This window comes from Coregonus lavaretus (assembly GCF_964263955.1).
Source record: "Coregonus lavaretus genome assembly, chromosome: 10".
Classification (NCBI taxonomy): Eukaryota; Metazoa; Chordata; class Actinopteri; order Salmoniformes; family Salmonidae; genus Coregonus; species Coregonus lavaretus.
Window position 1 is genome coordinate 32,666,401 of NC_139997.1, and position 23,957 is coordinate 32,690,357.

The 23,957-nt window shown below is 45.8% G+C and overlaps 1 protein-coding gene across 2 annotated transcripts in view; it reads right to left on the reverse strand.

Moving 5' to 3' along the window:
* Positions 1 to 2,088, reverse strand: part of LOC311136679 (protein EURL homolog) — a 55,027-nt gene extending 52,939 nt beyond the window's left edge. Inside the window, exon 1 of one of the 2 annotated variants that reach the window (XM_084170895.1) lies at positions 2,000 to 2,088. The gene's annotated coding sequence lies outside the window, so the exon portion shown is untranslated. The remainder of the gene's footprint in view (positions 1 to 1,999) is intronic. The other variant, XM_084170896.1, reaches the window with a different exon arrangement.
* Between the last annotated feature and the right edge of the window lie 21,869 nt (positions 2,089 to 23,957).

A 23,957-nucleotide genomic window follows, 5' to 3' on the forward strand; every position in this document is an offset into this window, starting at 1 on the left:
CCGGCTGACACAGCAGTTCTGTATCCACAGCCAGGGAGCTTGCTTGACAAGAACAGTTCGGCCTCTTTTGGGGTGTCAAACGTACGTGTTGATCCCTCGACTGTCACCTTAACTCCCGAGTGGCGCAGCGGTCTAAGGCACTGCATCTCAGTGCTAGAGGCATCACTACAGACCCTAGTTCGATCCCGGACTGTATCACATCCGGCCGTGATAGGGAGTCCCATTGGGCGGTGCACAATTGGCCCAGCGTTGTCCGGGTTAGGGGAGGGTTTGGCCGGGGTAGGCCGTCATTGTAAATAAGAATTTGTTCTTAACTGACTTGCCTAGTTAAATAAAAAGGTTCAATATAAAAAATAACTTTTTTTAAACGGACTGGGAAGAGGAATCCATATCGGATGTTGGGCGCCCTGCATTTCTTGCGCAACTCATCATACTCTTTCCGTTGGTTCCTCACCTCCAGCTTGAGGATGAGATCCCTGGTCTGGGGGTAGTGCAGCCGTGCAATGAATGGCCTTGGTGGTGCGCCCTTGGCCTGCTTCGTTGTCTGTGATCTGTGTGCGCGGTCAATCAGGATGGGCATTTTGAAGTGTTCAATATCCAGCAGTGCCTGTATCAGCTCCGATACAAATTCAGTGGGTTTCTCTTTCTCGGTGTCCTCCTGGATCCGAAATATTCAGGCATCTTGAATGCGATTCGAGCATTTCCAGACGGCCTTTCATGGTTTTGTTGTCATTTTTTAACGTTTTGCACTGATTCTCAATGTCCTGTAGCCTGGCCTCGTGATCAACTGTCATCTGCTTCACAGTTTCAGTCAAAGTCCCAATACTATTCGAGATATCAGGCAATCTTGTGTCCACCTTCTTGCTTAGTGAGTTTATAGCGGCTAGTAGGTCAATCGGAGTGGGTTCTGTGGGGAACTCTTGGGAGCTAGCATCTTCAGCTAACTCCTCGTGGGTCGGCGATGTTGACATCGGTTTGTTGTCTGTCTTGTCCAAATTATCTTGTTTAGCGCCCCCTTTTTTGGTGCCTTTTCCTTTTGTCATATCGTCAGACAATGGTTTGAAATTATAGGTCGTGAGAGATTAAGATAAATATGAATTTGTTTAAAAATTTAGTGGAGCTTTAACAAAACACTTCTATTCCATAGCACGCTCTCTCGCATCCCTGAAAAAAAGTATTTTAAACTGTCATCCAGAACCGAATATGAACCTGATTTCAACATCCGGATAATAGGTATTTTTCAACGTCCGGAAAAGATGCCTTTTCAACGTCCTGGAAAATGTGTATTTTAAACATACCCTTTAACCTTTCATTCAGAACCTAAAATTAACATCTGAAAAACAGGTTGTTTTATGTATATTATCGCCTAGGGCGGCAGAACGGTAAGGACCGGCCCTGCATGGAGATATGACTGTGTTGGAACACTAACCCTATAAATGTGTGTATCAAATTATTTATTGCTGATATGAAAGATAAGGTCCTTATGCTTCCAAAACCGTACCGCGAGCAATGCGTGTTAATGATGTTCAGACCGAGCTCTTAACTAAACTCCCCTGTATAGAAGACTCTTTCGTCCAATGACTTATGTGTAACGTATTGGAACTGAGTCATGATCAAGGGCTAGCTAGCTACCCAACTAACCATCTAGCTAGCTAGCCCTATATAATACGCGCGGCGTCCTTTATAGGTCTAGCTAGCTACCAACACATTGAACTAGTTAGGTAGTTAGCTGAGTGAATGGCTAACCAGCTAGCTACTGTAGACGACTTTGCTTGCTGCTAGCAAAACCTTGTTATGACACTTGCTGCTGCCAGTACTGGCTAGCCAAGATAGCTACTAGATAACGTTAACTGAATCGTGACCCATTATCTGGTCGTCAAGATGAATAATTTCCAGCAGGAGCCAAACAAAATAATAGTAGCTAAACGATTTAAAAAATAAAAAAAGGGTAATGTGATACGATGTAGTTAGCTATTTCTTCTGTCTAACGGGCATTTACCTTGTAATCCTTTGTCAAACCTTCAGGTGAATTCACGGGTATTCGGTTTCCCTTTACTTCTGTCCTCGAGCGCCTGTAGGGCAGTAAAGTATTATTGATGGTAGCTCGCAGACCAGCACATTACTTTCAGCGGAGGGGAAACCCCCCACCTTTTCGGAACGAACCACTTATACATCAGCGGGTGGGTTAGGATATCAATATAGATTCAATACAAATTGTTCTGCATATATAATACATTACACACTTTTGAAACAAAAGACAACGTTTATGTCGATGTATTATCTAGGATCATCATTATTCGAGCTCTATATTTGCCTTTTCAAATGTATTCGTCATAATCTAACCCCTTTAGACTTGGTATATTTAAGAAACGTCAACAAAATAGTGGAACATTGGTGGAACAATAGAATAATAGGTACATGTATGACCAAACATTATTACATAGGGGAAATGTTTACACTATAATTTGGTATTCAGATTTTACCAACATAACAAAGCAAGCGAATTATGAGAAGAGAAACTGATCTATCAACGACTGGACTCTCCAACACCCCCTTCATTTTCGTTTCACATGAAGTCACAGGTGGGGATTCCTTTTGAGAAAATAACGTGTCTATGGTGGATTCCCATTATTGTCAACGAGGATACAGTATAACTCTTCCTTACGTCTTCCTTTGAAACAATGACACCTGTTGCAAAATATAAGTTTATTATAATAATGTTTTATAATTTCTGTTTTGTTTTGACATGTCTGTATGACAGTACACAAAGACTACACATTAATGTGGTTTATTGAGATTCATGTTGATCCACAGTATGTTATTTCTGCTTCATCCTATTCCATGTTAGAATTATACTGTAGGGGAGAGAGGGGTAAATTTAGAATTTTTACATTCAGCATCACTCCATAAAGGGAAATATAGTATTCTTTCTAACAAAGATACAGTATTTACATATATTTTTAGGATGTTGTGTATTCCTGGAAATAATCAGAATTAATGTAAACCTTACAGTTTTGAAAACATAGCTTGTCCAAAAAAGTGGTCTCTTGGCACATCTTACCCCGGATATGGGGTAAGTTGAGCCACGGGACAGGGTAAGTTAAGCCGTCTACACATTTCTGTACTGAATGAAATATAACCACTACCTTTTTTTGTCTTTAATAATTTTAAGCATCTTTCAACACAGACTTAAAACCTAACAAATACATTGTACTTTTTTAAAACACTTTTAACATAGGCCAGGCCCTGTTGTTACCTCATATCCCAGAGATAATTCCTTGCATTACGCCTGGGAAGAAAACACTTCAATTTGCTCAACTTGCCATTGGCTCAAATTACCCCATGGTCATTGGCTCAACTTACCCAAAGGCAAACATTTTGACTATATTAGGCCACACAGCTACAAGGATGCACTTTCATGCTAGGTTTAGGACCTCATATTGAAGCTTATAGAGACCCCAAATGATTTATAGAACAATCTTAAAATGATCTACTTTGGTTTAGATACAAGCATCATGAAACCTCTAACACAAATTCATTTGACTTGGTGAAAATCCGTTTTTTTAACCTAACTTATCACTTTTTCCATGTAGTTTCTTCCTTTACAGACTCCATGAAATGATGACCTGGTTTCCTAAAAACAAGGGTGGCTCAACTTACCCCACTCTCCCCCTATGTGCATGCATGCCTGTCTGCTCTGTGCTCATTAATTGTAACAGGATCAGCCATGTAGTCTACCTGTCATATTCTGTTGAAGCTTGCAGGTGAAATAGTCATTTCTAAAGAGACAGGACCCAGAGCTGGAGGACTTCTCAGCACAAGCATTAAAAATAGTTTTCTGGCGCAGTCGGTTGGTTCTCTTCAAGTTCTGAGCCACTAGCGGACCTGACGTCCTCACTGGTTGGCTGAAAACACTTAAAATTGTCTGTCATTTGCAGTTGATGTAGCCTGGTCCCAGATTGGTTTGTGCTGTCTTGTCAACTCCCCAATAACCAAAAGACATATGCAAGGATATTGTGTGTGGACTTTAGCTCTGCGTTCAATAACATCATCTCAGAACTGCTACAAGACAGCTCCATCTGTCAATGGATCACTGACTTCCTGACCAACAGGACGCGACACGTGAAGCTGGGAAAACACCTTTTAGATTATTTATCCCATAGCACCGGAGCTTCGCAAGGATTCTTGCTCTCACCTCTACTCTTTACACCATAGGTGAAATTGCCACGGGGGTTGGCGGTCAAGAAATTGTCAGCCGGTGATTGTCAAGCAAATAACTGCCAGTCTCATTGACTCTGTACCGGTATCCCCTGTATATAGCCTTGTTATTTTGTGTTATTTTTTTATTTGTTACTTTATTTAGTAAATATTTTATTAACTCTATTTTGTGAACTGCATTGTTGTTTTAAGGGCTTGTAAGTAAGCATTTCACGGTAATGTCTACACCTGTTGTATTCGGCGCATGTGACAAATACAATTAGAATCATCATTAACATAAACACATTTAGCATCTCCTGGCTTCCATGCATAGCCTACAAGCCACTGATGAGACCTTTTATCAAGGCTCAACCTAAGACCCAGATGCAGACACAGGAGGCGGATAGTACGAGTCTCAGAGTTTATTACATAACAAGGGGCAGGCAAAAGGTAAGTCCAGGCAGGCAAAGAGTCGTAATCCAAATCAGAGTCAGGCAGGAACAGGACAGGCAGAAAGGTCAGAACTGGGGAAAAACTAAAACTAGTGCACAGGAAACACACTGGTGGGACAAGATGAACTGGCAACAGACAAACACAGGAGATAATGGGGACAAATGGGTGTCACCTGGTTGGGGGTGGGTAAACGTAGTTTTACCTGATCCCAACACTTTCTCACTAAAGCATACTTACCAGAAGTCCACTGGCATGCTCTGATAATAAAATGATGTGCATGCAAGCAAATACGGCTCTGGACAGTTAGCTCACAGTTGTAAGGTGCCAAGTTTCTAACGTTTATTGCCACTTGCGGTGTAAATTTGAATCCCCCATGGGGTGCAAAAAAACATATTTCAAATGTAGACTCACATTTATTGCAGTATTGTGTTGAGAGGACAAGTGCAAATCATCACCTTAAAAATAAAGATTATGGGCTCAATTCAATTGAACCCGCATTGCAGTATTTACGCAGTAGCTCTTTTTCAAATGGTCCAATTAACTCACAGATTGGTCTTGGGTACTGTATAAAAACCTACAACTACTACCAGGGCGACCGCTCTCACAGGTATGCTTTCACATTTCAGAATTCGAAGTGTGTGGGCACATTATGAATATTGTAAGTAAAGGATTTGAGGAAAAAATAGATAACTGCCCCATGTGGGAATATAACTCACAACCATTAACCTATGAGCCAACTCTTTGTGGACTGTGCCACCAATCAGTCATAGTGGTTGGGAAAAAATACAACAATTTGACATGAGCACCATTATCATCAATTTGTTGTTATGATGGATGTAGCTACGAATATAAACGTATAATCCTTATATCCTACATGTTTTGTTTTCTTCTGAAAAGCAAATAGATGTGTCACGCCCTGACTCTGGGGACTCATATTTGTTGAGTCAGGGTGTGTATTTTCTGTGTGGTATGTTCTATGTTGCATTTTCTATGTTTAGATCTAGATCGTGTAGATCTATGTTGGCCAGTGTGTTTCACAATCAGAGGCAGCTGTAGCTCGTTGTCTCTGATTGGGGACCATACTTAGGCAGCCTATTGGCACTAGTGGGTTGTGGGATCTTGTTCCGTGTTAGGTATGTTTGTTTTGTGTACCTTGGACTTCACGTTTCGTTTGTTGTTTTGTCATTGTGTTTATTCGGAAAAATAAACATGTATGCATATCACGCTGCGCCTTGGTCCGTCCCGTCGATGAACGAACGTGACAAGATGTCTATGAAACGATAAGCAAATACGTTTTATTTGGTCACATGCGGTAATGTGCCTTACTGCCTTTTGAATTTTGTGTAACGTCAGTAGTCTAGTCAAGGAAGTGCCATGCAAAATATATTGTCACACTCCACTTACTAAGACCATTGCCAAATAAGGCGCACTGTCACCTGTTTTTATAAGCCTTGAGGTGGTACCACCCAGCACATCTAGAAGGGAGTATATTTCATACCGAACCCCTCCCTTGAGATGATGTAGACTCCTTACATCACAATTTCAATAGATACGCACGGCGAGGCGTGGCTTAGCATGACCACACCCCAGAGTAGGGTAGAGTCATAGGGTACTCCCGTTACTCCCGTGTTAAATTGCCTACTTTACCTACAGTGCCTTCGGAAAGTATTCAGACCCCATGACTTGTTCCACATTTTGTTACGTTACAGCCTTATTCTAAAATGGATTAAATTAAATTAAATCCTCAGCAATCTACACACAATACCTCAATACCTAATGACAAAGCAAAAACAGGATTTTAGATTTATTTTGCAAAAAATTAAATAAAATACAAATAAATATATTTTTTACATAAGTATTCAGACCCTTTGCTATGAGACTCGAATTGAGCTCAGGTGCATCCTGTCTCCATTGATCATCCTTGAGATGTTTCTACAACTTGATTGGAGTCCACCTGTGGTAAATTCAATTGATTGGACATGATTTGGAAAGGCACACACCTGTCTATATAAGGTCCCACAGTTGACAGTGCATGTCAGAGCAAAAACCAAGCCATGAGGTCGAAGGAATTGTCCGTAGAGCTCCGAGACAGGATTGTGTCAAGGCACAGGTCTGGGGAAGGGTACCAAAAAATGTCTGCAGCATTGAAGGTCCCCAAGAACACAGTGGCCTCCATCATTCTTAAATGGAAGAAGTTTGGAACCACCAAGACTCTTCCTAGAGCTGGCCGCCCGGCCAAACTGAGCAATCAGGGCAGAAGGGCCTTGGTCAGGGAGGTGACCAAGAACCCGATGGTCACTCTGACAGAGCTCTATAGTTCCTCTGTGGAGATGGGAGAACTTTCCAGAAGGACAACCATCTCTGCAGCACTCCACTAATCAGGCCTTTATGGTAGAGTGGCCAGACGGAAGCCACTCCTCAGTAAAAAGCACATGACAGCCCACTTTGAGTTTGCCAAAAGGCACCTAAAGACTCTCAGACCATGAGAAACAATACCTTCTGGTCTGATGAAACCAAGATTGAATTATTTGGCCTGAATGCCAAGCGTCACATCTGGAGGAAACCTGGCACCATCCCTACGGTGAAGCATGGTGGTGGCAGCATCATGCTGTGGGGATGTTTTTCAGTGGCAGGGACTGGGAGACTAGTCAGGATCGAGGGAAAGATGAACGGAGCAAAGTACAGAGAGATCCTTGATGAAAACCTGCTCCAGAGCGCTCAGGACCTCAGACTGGGGTGAAGGTTCACCTTCCAACAGGATAACGACCCTAAGCACACAGCCAAGACAACGCAGGAGTGGCTTCGGGACAAGTCTCTGAATGTCCTTGAGTGGCCCAGCCAGAGCCCGGACTTGAACCCGATCTAACTCTGGAGAGACCTGAAAATAGCTGTGCAGCAACGCTCCCCATCCAACCTGACAGAGCTTGAGAGGATCTGCAGAGAAGAATGGGAGAAACTCCCCAAATACAGGTGTGCCAAGCTTGTAGCGTCATACCCAAGAAGACTCAAGGCTGTAATCGCTGCCAAAGGTGCTTCAACAAAATACTGAGTAAAGGTTCGGAATACTGCAAAATGTTCTCTCAGACTCATGACAAAAGTTGTAGAATAGCATTATAAAAACTGCACATTTTTCTCTTCGCCCATGGCAAAGAGTGTTGAAATGCAGGAAGTTAACTGTTTTCAAAATACCCCTCGAGTCATGTCAAAATAAGTCAAGCCATAATTATGGCTAAACCCTGCCCATTTCTACAATTTATCTTATTAAAATTGAATTTAAAACTAACCCTAACTTAACTCTAACATTAACCACACTGCTAACATTATGCCTAACCCAAACCTTAAATTAAGACCAAAAATGGTATGTCATAACAAAATATGTAGAATTTCAGGAAATTAGGAAAATGCTAAATGTTCTCTAAGACTCATGATAAAATGTGTAGAATAGCATTATAAAACTGCAAATGTTTCTCTTTGCCCATGGCAAAATGTGTTGAAATGCAGGAAGTTAACTGTTTTAAAAATACCCTTCAAGAGAGGCATAATAAGTCATGTCAAACTGTGTAGAATTGCAGGAAATGCGTTTTAAAATGTCCCAGACACCCCGTCTACTGTTAGCACATCTGAATCATTCAAATTCCTGGGGACCATCATCTCCCACAACCTTAAGTGGGAGGAAAACATCACAGAGGTCACCAGGAAGGAACAGCAGCGGATGTATTACATGCAGCAGCTGAAAAATCATAAAATCTCCCAGTCAATTCTGATCCAGTTTTACGCATCAATTGTTAAGTCCATCCTCACCTCCTCCATCAATGTCTGGTTTGGGTCTGCGCGTTCCCGCTGCAAGGGCAGACTGTAACGCATTGTCCAGTCTGCAGAGAGGGTCATCAGCTGCCACCTGTCCTCCATCGAGGTCCTGCATGACTCCAGGGCAAGGAAGCGTGCAGGAAAGATAATCGCCGACCCCTCCAACCCCGGTCAACCCCTCTTCCAAAAATCATCCTCTGGCAGGCGGTTCAGGTCAATCATGACCAAAACCTCCCACCACCTGAACAGTTTCTTTCCCCGGGCTGTGGCCCTCACCAACTGGCCATCTGGACCATAGAGACTAGAGGACTATGCACTCTATGCTGCACAACGCATCAAGCCATCTCTGAACTGTACACAAAATAACTGCACTATACTGCATTTGCACTCTGTTAATCTCTCTGCATTTAGATCTATTCATACTGATACTGTACATTTGTACATCCATGGTAGATCAACTGTATACCTACTGTAAATTTGTATATCCACTGCCCATTCTCTATATCTCTATGCTCACTCTACCAAGTTGTATATAATGTATGTAAACTATGTTTAAACTCTGCTGTCTGTATTCTGTCTCTAAATGTTGTCTCACTACCAGCACCATATCACCAAGTAAAATTCTGAGTATGTGTAAATGTACTTGGCGAATAAAGGTGATTCTGAGGTAAATTGTCACGCCTGTCCATAATAGTTGATAAGACAGCACACACATCTGGGACAAGGCTACAGATTATGGGTGGGTGAGAAAGAGAAGCTTTGTATTTAAACAAAATCTCACCCAAACCTCTCCAAACATCTCCATTAACCACTCTACAAAGACATGCAATTACATTAAACTTGAATCCAGCCACAAAGTCATAATTATGGCTAAACCCGCCAATTTCTACAATTTATCTTATTAAAATTTGATTTGAAACCCAACCCTAACTTAAACCCTAACCTTAACCACACTGCTAACATTATGCTTAACCCTAACCTTAAATTAAGACCAAAAATGGCATGTCATGGCAAAAATATGTAGAATTTCTGGAAATGAGCTGTAACACTTAAAATGTGTCTCTCCGCTGTCAAGAGGGGGTCCACTGAAATGTTTTACCTCAAGACAAATCCCACTTAGGGCCCCCAAAAGAGTAGTGTTGGGCCTGAGAAGCAGTATATAAAAGAGGCCTTTGTCCTATTTTGGAGTGGTGCTGTGAATTTATGATCCCCTTGACAAGCAGTGAGTGATTATGTCTCTGGCCTCCTCTGTTAGGCCTCCCTACTACATCCTGCAGTTGGTGATCTCTGTTCATCCTGACCATGAAGCCATGACAATATTTATGACCTACTATGCCCCATCAGGGTTATTATGGCCCCATTGGAAACTGACCATTGAGTGTTTTCCCCATTGCCACACAGCAGTTGCAGTGTCAATATTATCAGCCACCATTAATTGGCCCATATAAAGGGAATTATTACTACAGGAGGGTCCACCTGTACACTACCGGTCAAAAGTTTTAGAACGCCTACTCATTCAAGGGTTTTTCTTTATTTTTACTATTTTCTACATTGTAGAATAATAGTGAAGACATCAAAACTATGAAATAACACATATGGAATAATGTAGTAACCAAAAAAAGTGTTAAAGAAATCAAAATATATTTTATATTTGAGATTCTTCAAATAGCCACCCTTTGCTTTGATGACAGCTCTACACACTCTTGGCATTCTCTCAACCAGCTTCATGAGGTAGTCACCTGGAATGCATTTCAATTAACAGGTGTGCCTTTTTTAAAGTTAATTTGTGGAATTTCTTTCCTTCTTAATGCGTTTGAGCCTAACAGTTGTGTTGTGACAAGGTAGGGGGGGTATACAGAAGATAACCCTATTTGGTAAATCAAGTCCATATTATGGCAAGAACAGCTCAAATAAGCAAAGAGAAACCTTAAGACATGAAGTTCAGTCAATACTGAACATTTCAAGAACTTCAAGTGCAGTCGCAAAAACCATCAAGCGCTATGATGAAACTGGCTCTCATGAGGACCGCCACAGGAATGGAAGACCCATAGTTACCTCTGGGTCTTCCACTCATTAGAGTTACCAGCCTCAGAAATTGCAGCCCAAATAAATGCTTCACAGAGTTCAAGTAACAGACACATCTCAACATCAACTGTTCAGAGGAGACTGTGTGAATCAGGCCTTCATGGTCGAATTGCTGCAAAGAAACCACTACTAGAGGACACCAATAAGAAGAAGAGACCTGCTTGGGCCAAAAAACACAAGCAATGGATATTAGACCGGTGGAAATTTGTCCTTTGGTCTGGAGTCCAAATTTGAGATTTCTGGTTCCAACCGCCATGTCGTTGTGAGACGCTGTGTGGGTGAACGGATGATCTCCGCATGTGTAGTTCCCACCGTAAATCATGGAGGAGGAGGTGTTATGGTGTGGGGGTGCTTTGCTGGTGACACTGTCTGTGATTTATTTAGAATTCAAGGCACACTTAACCAGCATGGCTACCACAGCATTCTGCAGCAATACGCCATCCCATCTGGTTTGGGCTTAGTGGGTCTATCATTTGTTTTTCAACAGGTCAATGACCCAACACACCTCCAGGCTGTGTAAGGGCTATTTTACCAAGAAGGAGAGTGATGGAGTGCTGCATCAGATGACCTGGCCTCCACAATCCCCTGACCTCAACCAAATTGAGATGGTTTGGGATGAGTCAGACGGCAGAGTGAAGGAAAAGCAGCCAACAAGTGCTCAGCATATGTGGGAACTCCTTCAAGACTGTTGGAAAAGCATTCCAGGTGAAGCTGGTTGAGAGAATGCCAAGAGTGTGCAAAGCTGTCAAGGCAAAGGGTGGCTATTTGAAGAATCTCAAATATAAAATATATTTTGATTTGTTTAACACTTTTTTGGTTACTACATGATTCCATATGTGTTATTTCATAGTTGTTATGTCTTCACTATTATTCTACAATGTAGAAAATAGTAAAAATAAAGAAAAACCTTTGAATGAGTAGGTGTTCTAAAACTTTTGACCGGTAGTGTATGTATTCCTAAGCAGTCCTATAAAAAAGGCCGTCCTGCTCCTTTCCTCTCTACCTAACTTCCCCTCACAGTCCCTTCAGTTTCCCTTAAGTCCCGTTCGTTTGGCTGCTCAGCCTACCCAAGTTATCCCGCACCCATCATAGCCCTGCCATTCCCAACCAATCAGAGTGCTTGGAAATGCGCATCTGGACACCGCACCGGCACACTCAGGTCAGAGTGTTATCATCGTCCGAAGGGAGAAGACGCATGTTTCTGAGGACTTTTTGTTGTCGACAGTAACACAAATGTCTGAATGTTGTGCGTGCATCAAAATGTTAAGTTGCAGGGGGGTTTATTGGGGTTTTTACATGCTGTGTAATAATGGGTAATTACCACTGATTACTTACTGTTACTTTGATAACTTTCAGACAGATGTTCTACTGTATGGCTGTTACTATTCTTTAATTTTATAGTTGCCAAAACTGCTTTGCCTATTGTTTATCATATGTAGTATTATTCCGTACTGCCATAAGTGTTATTGCATTGGTTGCATAAGTACTTTTGCAGAAGTGGTTTAATTGTTGTATTGGTAAACATAGTATTTTGCATGCACACGCTACCACCGCGTTTTCCATAGTGGCCTTTATTAAGGTGTTTTATTGCGCTGCCATGGGCGAGCTTCTAGAGTCATCCCAGATAGTTCTTGGAGCTTGCTCATGCGCAGAGTAATTTACAACCCTGTGGCGCCAGGGCAGATCTGATAAGGTTTCAGCCTGGCAGATTCTCACACAAGGTTGGAGAGAAAGGGTGCCATAAATCTTGACCCTATGTCAATCAAAGTAATTTGTTTCTCTCTCTCTCCAAGAGGTGAATGTTTAAGTTGATGTTTATATTGATGCTGTGTTTATAATGCTTTATAGACATGTTGTAAGTGTAGTGTCATTTGCCATTTATTCATGTACATATATGTATATTGAATAGTTATAACCCTTAACTAATACTGTTTACGTGTTCATATCTTTGCTTTATAGAACCACAACAATAAGATTCCAAGTCATTCGGATTACCACAATCATATAAACATCCTCAAATAGAAACAGCTGTGGGTGCGTGTGTGCGTGTGTTGGTGACCAAGTGTTCAGTATGGGCCTCAACATCATGTTCTAACCGGACAGCACTATAGTGGGCAGAACCAAACCAATCAGTTATAAGTATATAGCGGGTGAGGGCATTCACAGCCGACCGCTCAGACAGGTGAGGGCATACCAGCCAACCGATTTTACATGGACGGATTTGGTGACCAACAGTTTTTTACATGGTCCGTCATTTCTCCGGATTTAGCCCTCATTTTACCAATACCAAAACACATGGACTTTCATATGCAGAGATCTACTGCTGCTCAATGATTATATGGCAGCAACATATTGTAGCGACCCGCACAGACAGCTGTGTGTTATGTGTTAGGCTAGTAGATGGTTGTGTTGTACCTACCAGTACCCAGTGTTCGCGGGGTCCGACATGTCAATCAACCTGCTATCTGCCAATCACGGGAATGCCTGGAATGTTCTGATGCCGGGCATCCTGGCGGTTGGCGGAGTGGCGTGGAGGGGGGTTGGGCAGGGGGATGGAGCATTGGAAGTTAAGACCAGGTTTAGCCTTTGTTCTCTCTCTTTACGTCTGGGCTTCACAAGAGAAGGTCACGATTGGCTTGTGGGTTATCTTTCATTTATTTGGCGTGGGCTACGGCCAAACAGTAGCCTGTGTAAAGTTGGTTTAATAAACCGTCCATTCGTAAACTCAATCCTCTGTCTGGACAGTTGTTCTTTTATGATGTAGTCAGGTCATTACATTGGTGTCAGAAGTAAAAACGTTGATAAAAGTTAGCCAGCTAGCTAGCTGACTTCTGTGGCTAGCTACCGTAGGTGAGAACGGGGGTTGAAGATGCTTCGAGGGAATCCGAAAGTGAAGGTGGAGGTAGGGGACGATTATGGCCAAGGAGGTACGTGTGCATGGACGTCGGGGGTTCTGGCTGAGGAGATCGCCAGGGCATCGGAGCCCAGAGGCCGCTTGAGGGAGGACGTTAGAGTGATGGCGGCTGAAGCGGGCATGAGTGCTTCGTCGACTGTGTTTCGCGCGGATTCTGGTGGGCGGACCGAAGGGGTGACGTCGACGCGGCGGGACGAGGAATCTGGGGCTCAGGATGTAAACAAACATGGCGGCGCCCAGTTCCCGGCTGCGTCCGTATCCGTTAAGACCCCGAAGTATTCCGGTAAGGCGGATTGGGAAGCTTTTCATGCTCAGTTTGAACTGTTAGCTCATTTTAGGGGGTGGTCGGATGAAGATAGGGCACTGCAGTTGGCTTTATGCCTCACGGATGAAGCTCTGGCCTGTTTGATATTGATTAGCCCCGAGGACAGATGTGATTATGGTGCTTTAGTGGGAGCACTGAGGAGGCGCTATGGACAGTGTGTACAGCCCGGGCTACTGCGCTCCGAACTGAGTAATAGACGCAGGCAGCCTGGAGAGCCTCTACGGGTGCTAGCTAATGACATTGAGAGCCTCTCTCGGCGGGCATATGCTCACATGCCCCCCTCCGTGCAGAGCAAGCTAGCACGGGACCAGTTCATACAGGCGCTCTCGCCTACGGAGCTGCGCATACAGACCCAGCTGGCTCATCCTGAGTCATTGCAGGTAGCCTTGGAGATGGCTTTGGAGAGGGAGCTGGTGTGGGCTGGGGCTTCAGCTGGGGCTTTGGTGGGGGTGCAGGGAGACAGACCCTCTGTGCGAGCTGGGGGGCAGAGCAGCCCGGAGCCGGAAAAGCCTGCATGGGTGGCTGAAATGACAGAACTCATTCGTGCTGTGTCGCTACAGGCGGCACGAAACACACGCCCTGGTCCGAGGGTCTGCTGGGGTTGTGGCCAGCCAGGCCATCTGCGCCGAGATTGCCCCATGTCCCCCAGAGCTCAGGGAAACGGCTCGGAGTCCGCATAGACCGGGTAGTGCGGACCCCTGGCTTTCTATCCCAACCACCATCTTCTTCAGGAGGAGCCCACCGGCACAGACGGGGAAGCAAGGCTCCACTTCCCCCAGAAGCAGATGAGGGCAAGCGGATGGAGCCTGTTGTTGTGGTGGGCCGGACCTGTGTTGGGGACTTTTGTCATGTCCCTGTCACTGTGGAGGGGGTGCCCTGCTCCGCCCTGGTGGACACTGGGTCCACAGTAACCCTGGTGAGGCCAGATATTGTGCCAGGTTGGACTCAGTGTGAGCCTACAACTGTGCAGCTCCGCACAGTCACAGGTGAGCTGGCACCCATGAAAAGGAAGGGAATAATGACTCTGACAGTAGGGGGCAGGACTGTGCATCATCCTGTGTGGGTGGCGGCTGTGCAGGACCCTTGTATCCTGGGGTTGGACTTTCTTAGGAGCACAGGCTGCCAGTTAGACCTAAATAGGGGCATACTGAGCTTCCAGGGAGGGCCGGAGGTCACCATGGCCCCTAATGTCACATTCACTCAACCCAACAAACCCTTTACTCCAACAGTTAAAGCAGCAGAGACTCATGGCTGCCCCCCCTCCCCCACATCTGGGTGTGACTTTTCCCCAGCTCCCCTGTCACCTACGGCGTTGTGTTACATTCCCCCAGCTACCTCCACGACACAGCCCTCTGTGAGCCCGGGCCGCGCCCCCCCAGCCCAGCTACCCCAGATGGGAGGGGAGAGGACACTGTCTGCAGTGAGGGAGATATGGGGGAGGAACTGTGTTGGTCTTGACCCCGAGCAGCAGGAACGGTTGAGGCAGTTGCTGTTTGAATTCAGAGACAGCTTTGCGCTGAGTGAGGAAGAGGTGGGTCAGACTGGTGCAGCATGAGATCGACACAGGTGATGCTCGACCTATCAAGATGCGTCCCCGCCGTATCCCGCTGGCACGCCAGGAGGCGGCAGACAAGGCTGTGTTGGAGATGCAGCGGGCAGACTTCATTGAGCCCTCAGACAGCCCCTGGGCGGCGCCAGTCGTCATGGTTCCGAAGAAGGGGGGCAAGCTGAGGTTCTGTGCGGACTACAGGCGGCTGAATGAGGTAACCAGGAAGGACTCATACCCCATACCACGTATCGATGAGTCGCTGGACCTGGTTAGGGGGTCCTCCTGGTTCTCCTCACTAGACCTCCGCAGTGGCTACTGGCAGGTGCCCCTCTCCCCAGAGGCCAGAGCCAAAACTGCGTTCTCCACTAACAGAGGACACTGGCAGTTCAAGGTCCTGTGCTTTGGCCTGTGCAACGCTCCAGCTACTTTTGAGCGTTTGATGGACAGGGTGCTGGATGGCATCCCCCGACAGCAGTGTCTGGTATACCTCGATGACATCCTGGCCCATGGCAGCTCCTTCCAGTCAGCCCTGGGGGCGCTACGGTGTGTGCTGGAGAGGGTGGCTGCCGCAGGTCTGAAGCTCCACCCCGAGAAGTGCCACTTCATGAGGAGAGAGGTGTCCTTCTTGGGCCACCGAGTGGGGAAGGAGGGGATCAGCACCATGGAGGACAAGGTAGCGGCTGTCAGAGACTGGCCCACCCCCACCGACCAGCGTCAGCTGAAGAGCTTCCTGGGCCTGGCCTCGTACTACAGGAGGTTTGTACGGGGCTTCTCAAGCGTTGCTGCTCCACTGAACCGCCTGCTGCCGAAGGACAAGGCTTTCACTTGGACAGTGGAGTGTGAGGAGGCGTTCAACACCCTCAAACGTGCACTGATCGAGGCCCCCGTGCTCGCCCCCCCTGACCTCACATTACCCTTTATCCTGGACACAGACGCGAGCAATGTGGGCATGGGTGGGGTGCTGGCCCAGGTGGGGCCAGAGGGGGAGAGAGCGGTGGCGTACTTCAGCAAAACATTTGACAAACATGAGCGCCGCTACTGTGTCACCCGGCGGGAGCTCTTGGCTGTTGTGGCTTCCGTCAAACACTTCAAGTACTACCTGGGTGGTCTGCCCTTTACTGTAAGGACTGACCACTCTGCTCTCCAGTGGCTCATGTCTTTCAGAGAGCCAGAGGGGCAGGTGGCACGCTGGTTGGAGGAGCTTCAGCCGTATGACTTCACGGTGGTGCACAGGGCAGGGGCACGCCACTCCAACGCCGACGCCATGTCCCGTCGGCCCTGTACTGAAGACGGCTGCCGCCACTGTGAACGGAGAGAGGGACGGGAGAGAGAGCTGTGTGCAGAGGAGGGGGTCTGTGCCACAGTGTGTCGGGCGAGCGGGCCTGTCTGCTGTGAGCTGCAGACTGTCGACGTGGCTGAATGGGGGCAGCAGCAGGGACGGGACACAGACCTACAGCCAGTGCTACAGTGGGTAGAGGCGCAGGTGAGGGGAAGAGCCATGGGAAGAGGTGACAGCACTCTCACTCGCGACCAAAGGGTTGTGGTCAAAGTTTGAGCGACTGCGGCTGGCTGATGGCGTGTTACAGCGGGCATGGAAGGAGTCAGCTACGGGGGAGGAGAGGTGGCAGGTGGTGGTCCCAAAAGCATTGCGGGAGGCTGTGCTCCAGAGTACTCATGGGGGGGTGGGGACTGGACACTTTGGGGTCACAAAAACACTGCGCCGCCTCCGTCAGGGCTTTTACTGGGGGCAGCACAAGAGGGATGTGGAAGACTTTTGCCGCCGCTGTGACAACTGCACAGCGAGAAAGGGCCCCCCAGGACGCTCTCATGCTCAGCTCCAACAGTTCCCAGTGGGGGCTCCCATGGAGAGGGTGGGAGTGGATGTAGTTGGGCCGTTCCCCACCACAGACAGTGGAAACCGCTGGGTGCTCACGGCCATGGACTATTTCACAAAATGGCCCGAGGCCTATGCTCTGCCTGACCAGGAGGCAGAGACCATCGTCGATGCCCTGACAGCGGGGATGTTCAGCAGGTTTGGAGCTGCAGAGTCCATCCACAGCGACCAAGGCAGAAACTTTGAGTCCCGTGTGTTCGCCACCATGTGTGAGAGGCTGGGTATGCACAAGACCCGCACTACTCCTCTCCATCCTCAAAGTGATGGCCTTGTGGAGCGCTTCAACAAAACGCTTGGACAGCAGCTGGCCATCGTCTCTTCCAAACACCAGCGTGACTGGGACAAGCACCTGCCTATGGTCCTCATGGCATGCCGCTCCGCTGTCCAAGACTCCACCTCCTGCACGCCTGCCCTCCTCATGCTGGGGAGAGAGATCCGTACCCCTGCGGAGATGGCGTTTGGTCGGCCCCTGGATAGCCCTCATGTTTCCCCGGGGCCGGAGTATGCCCGGAGACTCCAGGACCGCCTGGAGACAGCCCACACCTTCGCCAGAGAGCAGCTGCTGAATGCAGGTGTGAGGCAGAAGAGGAACTATGACGTGCACACCCGGGGAAGGCACTTTGTGGCTGGGGAGCTGGTCTGGGTCTACAGCCCGCTAAGGAAAAAGGGCAGATGCCCCAAGTTGGACAGTCACTGGGTGGGACCCTGCAGTGTCCTGGAGAGGGTAGGGGAGGTTGTTTACCGGGTGCAGCTTCCTCCCAGGGGGAGAAAGGTGACACTGCACCGGGACAGGTTAGCCCCATATAGAGGGGCCTCTTCTCCCCAAACCCCAGGAACCCCCACAATTCCCCTCTCTGGCAATGACATTCTCCAGGCACCCACCCCCAGGTGCCGCAGACAAGGCTCCAGACAGCCCACTCCCCCTGTGTCACCGCGTGGTTCCCCAGAGCCACGGACTGTATTACCTGTTCCCGCTTCCTTGTCCCCCATGTCCTTGCCTTCATCCCCTGGTTCCCAGAGGGGCACTCTGCGCCCATCACAGCCACGCAGGCAAAGGAGACCTCCGGGTCGCTTCAGAGACTTGGTTTGTTCCCTCGGGGACGAGGGACTTTGTGGTGGGGGGGCTGTGTAGCGACCCGCACAGACAGCTGTGTGTTATGTGTTAGGCTAGTAGATGGTTGTGTTGTACCTACCAGTAACCAGTGTTCGCGGGGTCCGACATGTCAATCAACCTGCTATCTGCCAATCACGGGAATGCCTGGAATGTTCTGATGCCGGGCATCCTGGCGGTTGGCGGAGTGGCGTGGAGGGGGGTTGGGCAGGGGGATGGAGCATTGGAAGTTAAGACCAGGTTTAGCCTTTGTTCTCTCTCTTTACGTCTGGGCTTCACAAGAGAAGGTCACGATTGGCTTGTGGGTTATCTTTCATTTATTTGGCGTGGGCTACGGCCAAACAGTAGCCTGTGTAAAGTTGGTTTAATAAACCGTCCATTCGTAAACTCAATCCTCTGTCTGGACAGTTGTTCTTTTATGATCTAGTCAGGTCATTACAATATCTTGAAAGTGGCTTGATGGTCCACAGAGATGTGTTTTTCAGGTAGAAAATGTCCTTAATCCAACATATTTGTCCTCTAAAACAATGTATGTTGATTCAGTGCAGCCTGCTGCTGTATCTATTTCAGGGCATGTTGACAATGGTCGTTAAAACGTGACATGCACCAGCCTGTACTAGTGTTTCATCTCATGCCAGCATCATGGAAACAACACACAGCACCTCCAATTTGGCACCAGAATAAAGAGCTGTTTTGGTCTGAATGATTCTGCTTGATCAAACCAGATATATGCCTTCCCCATTTCAAATCAGAGAAATCTGATTTATGTTGAATTGCTTGTTCAGTAGCCATCACCTTTAGCTTTATTATAGGGACTAAAACAAATAAACAGCTGTAGCTTCAGTAGACTTGTGTAATTGAGATTGTTTTGAACCATAAGAACTGTACCATAACGCTAATATTCTCTTTGTTCTCTAAAAATCATCATCATAATTAACACACATCTTAAAGACAGGGTAACAGAGACACCTCCTGGTCAGACAAAGTGCTACAGGTACACAACCTGAACAAAGTCTCTTATGACCTCCAGCAGGTGGGGTGATGATTTTGGTTCTCCGCATATTAGGGGGGAAAAGTTAGCAAAAAATATTTTTGTTTAATCATGTAAGCAGGGCCCAGATTCACAAAACACTTCTTACGCAAAAACTGAAGAAACTTCTTAAGAAAAGAAAAAAAAAATTCATAAGATAATTCGTAAGTGCAATTCCTCAACAATATCTTAAGATGTGATTATTTTCTTACAAACTTCTCAAATATGTTCTTAGGAATCTTCTTAAGATGTTTGTTGCTAGGCAACCGATATAGCTATCTATCTTGCTAGCAATTGCAATCATGTTAGCATATTTCCTACAGAGATTACTGTTCTAAAACATATTCTTGGGTTTAACATAATCAATACTGAAACTTTCAGATGAAATTTGTGAGTGAATTAAACATGTTCAATTGCTTTCATGAGCCTTTTCCCTCACTGCCCTGAGGTTAAGACAAGGGTTTAGCTATCTTGGAATTAAGAACATTTCCAATAATTTTATTTTCAAGAATCTAATTTCTTCTTAACTTTTTGCTTAAGGAGAAACATAAGAAATAGTGCAAGAACATTTCCTAGAACCTTTTTGAGGAATAGCAACTTTGCTTAACTTTCTTCTTAAGTCTATAGTTAAGGAAAAAATGGCAGTTAAGAAGACATTTCTTCTTAAGAAGGTTTTGTGAATCTGGGCCCTGCTCCCCAAATGGATCTCATTCACTATAAAGAAGCACTTGGTTTGGAAGAGGATTAACAACTCAAATGATTTATGCAGGCATGCACCATATGTGGGCATACAACTACAGAGGCATAATGTATTATTTTAATCTGTAAATAATGTAAAATAATAATAACAGATTGAAAATAGGTACATCAATAATAAGATACACAGTAACATAGTTGTTTATCTAGACACGACAGAAATAATATCCATTAAACTGTTTGCTTTCCAATTCACTGGATATGATCCTGGTCATGCTTGTGATTACACACACTAACCAACCCCCTTCTCTCTCTGCCTCTCGACTCAGTCAATGAGTAACTTTCCATGAGTTCAACACCGTGCTTTTAGCGTCTACATATCCAGCCATTAATCTACATGAAATCATCATGTCTGCCTCAGTGCACCAACATCTTAACCCCGGGGCGATCTCTTGTCTACCGGTTGCTGCTTGTTCACAACTTCAGAGACACCAGCTCAGATCTGGTTAGACGAGCTCGGTCAGGTTACAAAAAAAGGAAAGAAAAACAGTCCTCAGATTTCAGTGATCATGTGATATTTTTAGCTCTAGTGTGTAATAGATGTGAGGCTACTGTTATGTTACCACTGTTTCAGATAACCCACTTCTGAAATCAGGTCTCTCAATTTGGTGTATTTTTTCTTTTTTAACGGGTCAGTCTATATGGCCAATGCTACAGTTGTGTAACTGACTACTAACTAGAGTGTCTGATGAGATGACAAATAGCCTACAGGCTTGCATAATTTCAACCTTTAGACTCATGGGGGAATGTTGCTTTGTTCAAATAACTGGGAACTGGGAACTTGGAAATCTCAGACGTCCGACTTCGTGGCGTTCAAAACAACTGAGAAAACTGGGAAAAATTGATTTGAACGGTCATCCAACTCAGAATTCCAACTTAGGAACTCGGGCCTCTTTCTAGAGCTCAGATTTTCCGACCGCAAGGTCACTGACGTCGTGATTTGACCTCGTATTTTTACGAGTTCCCAGTTGTTTTGAACGCGGCATTAGTCTCCTGTCATGACTCCACTCATCACAAAAAGTCCCTGTAATAGCATCCTGTGACGAGTACTAAGGATACGAAGAGGTAGGACGCAGGAAAGTAAAGGTTTACTTAACACTGAGCAAGAGAACAACAAAGAGCGAGTACACGACATGACACTAACAATCACACACAACACAACACTAAACAGTCCAGGGCTATATAGGGGTGGTGATGCTAAGGCACTGCATCGCAGTGCTAGCTGTGCCACTAGAGATCCTGGTTCGAATCCAGGCTCTGTCGTAGCCGGCCGCAACCGGGAGACCCATGGGGCGGCGCACAATTGGCCCAGCGTCGTCCAGGGTAGGGGAGGGAATGGCCGGCAGGGGATGTAGCTCAGTTGGTAGAGCATGGCGTTTGCAACGCCAGGGTTGTGGGTTCGATAAAATAATGTATGTGCTAACTGTAAGTCGCTCTGGATAAGAGCGTCTGCTAAATGACTAAAATGAAAATGTAAATGTAAATGAGATGATGAGGTGCAGGTGCGCTGGAAGTGATTAGGGTGCGTTGGGTTTCCATTCCGGTGTTGCCGAGGTGGTGCGCTCAGACCGGTGGCTCAGTAGACCGGCGAATCAGAGCAATGGGAGGAGACGTGACACATTCAGGTGAGCACAACCTGTACGGGTGTCTTCCAGGGTGGGAGTCCCATTACCTTTGAGACAGACCCCAAACGGTAAAGGCCGGGCTAGCCAGATGACTACACAGAGAAGGCAGACAGTCTTATTTCCAATTAAATACAGTTGGGGGTTATTCACTTTAGGATGGAATCACCTCAGGAATGTATCAGTTGTACAAACTAAATAGGTTACCATTAGAGATTATATTGTAATGACCTCAATAGATCATGATTAAACAAAATTTCCAGGACATAGGATCAAGCTCTCTGCGAAACCCAGAGCAAAGGGATAAACGTGTCCTAATCACCACACAGCAAAATAACATCAGAACACAGGCACATAATTGTCCAAGCAGGTCGCTACAATATGATTCATTGGGTGCATTCGTAAATTCACTCTGGCTATCCACTGCGATTTCAGAGCACTCTCATCTGCGTGTGCCAGAGTGCAGAATAACTGAGGAATTTACGAACGCGCAACACCCGTTGAATATAACCGGTATCAGTAAACCTCAGCAAAAAAACGTAATTAAATTGTTGCCAGCAACACAGTTACATGCTGACCACACCGCTGCATTGCGTGAGCGACTGTTGCAAAATAAATGTACACATATAGTACCAGTCAAAAGTTTGGACACACCTACTCATTCAAGGGTTTTTCTTTATTTTTACTATTTTCTAAATTGTAGAATAATAGTGAAGACATCAAAACTATGAAATAACACACATGGAATCATGTAGTAACCAAAGAAGTGTTAAACAAATCAAAAAAATATATATATTTGAGATTCTTCAAATAGCCATTCTTTGCCTTGATGACAGATTTGCACACTCTTGGCATTCTCTCAACCAGCTTCACCTGGAATACTTTTCCAACAGTCTTGAAGGAGTTCCCATATACAGTGGGGAAAAAAGTATTTAGTCAGCCACCAATTGTGCAAGTTCTCCCACTTAAAAAGATGAGAGAGGCCTGTAATTTTCATCATAGGTACACGTCAACTATGACAGACAAAATGAGATAATTTTTTCCAGAAAATCACATTGTAGGATTTTTTATGTATTTATTTGCAAATTATGGTGGAAAATAAGTATTTGGTCACCTACAAACAAGCAAGATTTCTGGCAAACACAGACCTGTAACTTCTTCTTTAAGAGGCTCCTCTGTCCTCCACTCGTTACCTGTATTAATGGCACCTGTTTGAACTTGTTATCAGTATAAAAGACACCTGTCCACAACCTCAAACAGTCACACTCCAAACTCCACTATGGCCAAGACCAAAGAGCTGTCAAAGGACACCAGAAACAAAATTGTAGACCTGCACCAGGCTGGGAAGACTGAATCTGCAATAGGTAAGCAGCTTGGTTTGAAGAAATCAACTGTGGGAGCAATTATTAGGAAATGGAAGACATACAAGACCACTGATAATCTCCCTCGATCTGGGGCTCCACGCAAGATCTCACCCCGTGGGGTCAAAATGATCACAAGAACGGTGAGCAAAAATCCCAGAACCACACGGGGGGACCTAGTGAATGACCTGCAGAGAGCTGGGACCAAAGTAACAAAGCCTACCATCAGTAACACACTACGCCGCCAGGGACTCAAATCCTGCAGTGCCAGACGTGTCCCCCTGCTTAAGCCAGTACATGTCCAGGCCCGTCTGAAGTTTGCTAGAGTGCATTTGGATGATCCAGAAGAGGATTGGGAGAATGTCATATGGTCAGATGAAACCAAAATAGAACTTTTTGGTAAAAACTCAACTCGTCGTGTTTGGAGGACAAAGAATGCTGAGTTGCATCCAAAGAACACCATACCTACTGTGAAGCATGGGGGTGGAAACATCATGCTTTGGGGCTGTTTTTCTGCAAAGGGACCAGGACGACTGATCCGTGTAAAGGAAAGAATGAATGGGGCCATGTATCGTGAGATTTTGAGTGAAAACCTCCTTCCATCAGCAAGGGCATTGAAGATGAAACGTGGCTGGGTCTTTCAGCATGACAATGATCCCAAACACACCGCCCGGGCAACGAAGGAGTGGCTTCGTAAGAAGCATTTCAAGGTCCTGGAGTGGCCTAGCCAGTCTCCAGATCTCAACCCCATAGAAAATCTTTGGAGGGAGTTGAAAGTCCGTGTTACCCAGCGACAGCCCCAAAACATCACTGCTCTAGAGGAGATCTGCATGGAGGAATGGGCCAAAATACC